At 50.0% G+C, this 4,564-nt stretch overlaps 1 non-coding gene across 1 annotated transcript; it reads left to right on the forward strand.

Annotated features, from left to right (window-relative positions):
* Positions 1 to 745: 745 nt before the first annotated feature.
* Positions 746 to 819, forward strand: TRNAT-UGU. Its single transcript has one exon. It is a non-coding gene; the product is annotated as a tRNA-Thr (tRNA).
* Positions 820 to 4,564: the final 3,745 nt, after the last annotated feature.

The following is a 4,564-nucleotide window of genomic DNA, read 5'->3' on the forward strand; positions in this document are numbered from 1 at the left end:
AGTGAACCTAACAGGCAATGATCAAGTGATCTCTCTCCTGCCATCCATCTCCATCCTCTGACGAACAGAGGCTTTACTTAGGCTGGCAATGCAGTTAAATCAACCTAATCCCGGTGTAGATAACAGCTCAGCTGTCAGAACTTTCTGGAGCTATGAAAGGGGAGAGGTCCGGCCTCTGTAGCAGGAATACAGGGCAGGCGAGTTCACGGCAGGCATGGTGGGATACTGGTGGAGACCAGTTATGGTGATATAATGACCAGCAGCATTTACTCTGACAATTTGTCACTTTAAGTTTGCTGCACAAAGCTCTAGGCCTCTCGTCGAGGTGGTTTTATTTTGTCACCAAAACAGGGCAATTTTGTCACCAGAGATGGCATTGCAGTGTGTGCACCAGCCAAAAGCTGCCGACCGAGGGAGCGTTGTGTGTTTTTCACACACCTGAGCAATATAATTATGCTGAAATAACTTTGTAGTGCAGACCTGGCCAAAGATTTTTACACACACACACACACACACACACACACACACACACACACACACACACACACACACACACACACACACACACACACACACACACACACACACACACACACACACACACACACACACACACACAGCTTGCAAGGAAAACCTCACCTGCTCCTCTGCTTTGCAGAATCCAACACAAGCAAAGCTTTTCAGTCCCCAGTGGGGATGGCAGGGAGTCAGGTGTGGGCAGACACTGTGTTTTTAGCCACAAGCAGGCACCATGGCTTAGCTGGCTAAAGCACCTGCCTTGTAAACAGGTGATCCTGGGTTCAATTCCCAGCGGTGCCTTGTTGAGTACCTCTTGGAGCACCTGGTATTGGCTACTGTTGGAAAACTAAATGTGCCTTTGGTCCAGGCCAGTATGGCTGTTTAAATTACACTCACAGGCACTGATAACAGAATTACTGAAAGTTTGGGAGTTAAGAGCTGACAGATGACCCCCTTCCCTCTGGGACAGGGGCAGGTCTGAGCTCTCACACCAAATGCTCATTGTGGCTGCCAGAATCTGTGAGCGATTCATTTAGTTTGCACTGACGGTTGAATCCTGCTTCGTGCACCATGTGTGAGAATGAAAATCCTAAACTGCCCTTTGAAATAACAAATGCAGCAGGACGTGTTATTGTCCCTGCCCCAAAGCAGACAGACCAATGGAGAAATGCCGTTGAGTCCAGGGTAATACTCCACTGCCAATTTACCTTTTTCACTTGCTAAACTCCCTCCCAACCTTGAGGGCTCCCAGAGCTTGAGCTGAGATGTCTACACTGCAAATTTACCACCCCACGGCCCTAGCCTGGGAGCCTGCACTGGCACGGGACAGGCGTGGGTGTTTCATTGCAGTGTGGACACAGCCTAGCATTATGTCTACACTGCCATTAACACACCCAAGTTACTATTCTCAAACCCTGGGTCAGTTGATTCAGGCTTGTGAGGCTTGTGCTGCAGGGTTATAAAATTACAGTGTAGACACTTGGGCTTGAGCCCAGCCTCCGAGACCCCACGAGGGGTGAGGGTCTCCGAGCCTGGGCTCCAGTCTGAGCCCCAGGAGCCCAAATCAGATCATCCAGGCCAGCCGGGCCAGCGGGATTTTGTCACAGTATAGATGCCCTCTCAGGGTATGTCTACACTGCAATGTAAGCCCAGGGTTAGCAGAAGTCATGTCAGCAGCCCCAACACATAAACATAAACCACGAGGGAAAGTCCCACCCCCAAATCAGCTGGGCAGTGTCCTTCTCCCTACGGTTCATAAATCCAGCAACCAAACGTCCTTTAACATGAGCCATCCCCGCTCTGCACCCCACTCACAGCTGTTGTCCTTAGTCAGTGCAAGCCCAGAGGTGCCTCTGTACAGTTCACCCCCCCATCCTGGGTGGAAAAGGGGGAAAATAAGAAGGCACCGTACTCACTATGTTGTCTAGGGACTCACTCATCCCTCCACAGCCCCCCTGTCCTAAAGTTGGTCTAACACCTAAATTTTAGTATTGGGACCCAGACCCTGGCCCACTTGGCTTTGGGACCCCTGTCCCCTGCCTAGCAAGTGCTATTGAATTGAGTGTGAGTCCCTCAATCGGGGTCTGCCAAGCACAGTTGTGCCGCTCTCGAGTCACACAACAAGGATAACAACCCTTTATTTCTCCTGCCCCTATAACATGGAGACTGGGAATCCAACACCAGCCACAAGTGATCATTTCAGCAAGCAACCCAACCTATTTCCAACATACCGTAAAATCCACATGCAGACTGATACACGAAACCTTGCAAGAAAATCTTCCTGAGGGGGTCTGAAGCACCTGCTGCTGGAGGGAAGGAGGGAGCTGTGGGTTGGGATTGAGGGGCACTGGGAATAGGAGGGGGCTGTGGGTTGGGATTGAGGAGAAGGGTGAAGAGGAGCAGGCTCTGGTTGGGAGTGAGGAGCAGTGAGCATAGGAGGGACTGAGGGTTGGGTCTGAGGGGCACTGGGAAAAGAGGGGACATGGGTTTAGGCTGAAGAGCATCTTCATTTGGGGATCCAGCAGGACAGGGGACGGCAGCAGGTGATTCTAATTCCTTAGGGATATTCTGTGTTTGTATGTGTGTGTGTGTGTGTGTGTGTGTGTGTGCAGGGGAGGAACATGCTCTGTGCCCAGAGGCCTTTGTTCCTCCAGGCTGCAAGGACAGAGGGGCTATCAGGAAGTTGCCCCTTCAAACCCCCACACAAAAAGGCCCTTCTGAGGAAAGGGAAAATCCTGCAGAGAAAAAGGAACATCAAAGAAGACATGAGAAAGACAGGTTAAGATCTTGGTGAGTAGTTTATCACCTGACCAGGGACTTGAACCCTGGACCCTCAGATTAAAAGCAAAAGAGCAAGTTGGTGCAGAGGAGAAACTAGTCAAGAAAACAAGAGCGGGAAACAATAGGGGAAACCTGCTGCTCTCTGGCCTGGTCAACACTACGAGTTTATATCGAATTTAGCAGCGTTAAATCGCATTAACCCTGCACCTGTCCACACAACCAAGCCCTTTATATTGATATAAAGGGCTCTTAATACCGGTATCTGTGCTCCTCCCCGACGAGGGGAGTAGCACTGAAATCGGTATTGCCATTTCGGATTAGGGTTAGTGCGGCCGCAATTCGACGGTATTGGCCTCCAGGCGCCATCCTACAGTGCACCATTGTGACCGCTCTGGACAGCAATCTGAACTCGGATCCACTGGCCAGGTAGACAGGAAAAGCCCCACGAGCTTTTGAATTTCATTTCCTGTTTGCCCAGCATGGAGCGCCGATCAGCACAGGTGACCATGCAGTCCCAGAATCAAAAAAGAGCTCCATCATGGACCGTATGGGAGATACTGAAGCTGATCTCTGTATGGGGAGATGAATCTGTTCTATCAGAACTCCGTTCCAAAAGACGAAATGCCAAAGCATTTGAAAAAGTCTCCAAGGCTAAGATGGACAGAGGCCACAGCAGGGACTCAACACAATGCTGAAACTTAAGGAGCTGAGACAAGCGTACCAGAAAGCCAAAGAATGAAATGGATGCTCAGGGAGGGAGGGGCGACTGACGATTGTAGCTATCCCACAGTTCCCACACTCTCCAAAAACCATTTGCATTCTTGGCTGAGTTCCCAAAGTCTGAAGGGTCAAAAACATTGTTGTGGGTGGTTCCAGCTATATGTCGTTCCACCCCCCCGTGAAAGTCAAGGTGAGAAATTATTTTTATCCCTTTTTTCAATGTGACCGTATGTTTACAGGATGCTGCTGGCAGACGTGGTGCTGCAGCGCTACACAGCAGCATCTCCTTCCCTTTCCTTTCCTTCCCTTCCAGACAGCACAGTAGAACTGGTATCCGTCATCGTCATCCCGTGAGAGCGCCTGGCTGGCCTCGGTGAGATCAGCCGGCGGTGCCTGGGCAAAAATGGGAATGACTCCCAGGTCATTCTCTTCTTTAAGCGTCTGTCAGCACCATCCAGTAGACATATGGTGACAGTGAAAAAAGGCTGAACGGGCTCCAGGTTGCCGTGCTATGGCGTCTGCCCGGGCAATCCAGGGAAAAGGGCGCGAAATGATTGTCTGCCATTGCTTTCACGGAGGGAAGATTGAGTGACGACATTTACTCAGAATCACCTGCGACACTGTCTTTGCCCCATCATGCATTGGGATCTCAACCCAGAATTCCAATGGGCGGGGGAGACTGCGGGAACTATGGGATAGCTATGGGATAGCTACCCACAGTGCAACGCTCCAGAAATCGATGCTAGCCTCGATAAATGGATGCACACCACCGAATTAATGTGCTTAGTGGGGCCGCATGCACTCGACTTTATACAATCTGTTTCCAAAAATCAATTTCTGTAAAATCGGAATAATCCCGTAGTGTAGACATACCCTGTGATTAACAACTTTGGTGGCTAATTGAAAGGCTGATGGTTGAAACCCAAGTAAAGATGGATGTGGTTTTTTTTTAATGATGAGAATCCAGTACATTTTAACAGGCAGAAAATCGCCTCAATGCTGCTCTAGCCTCATTGGGCAAGCATAAGTGGCCCTTTTGCCAGAT

This window comes from Mauremys mutica, chromosome 24 (assembly GCF_020497125.1).
Source record: "Mauremys mutica isolate MM-2020 ecotype Southern chromosome 24, ASM2049712v1, whole genome shotgun sequence".
NCBI lineage: Eukaryota > Metazoa > Chordata > Testudines > Geoemydidae > Mauremys > Mauremys mutica.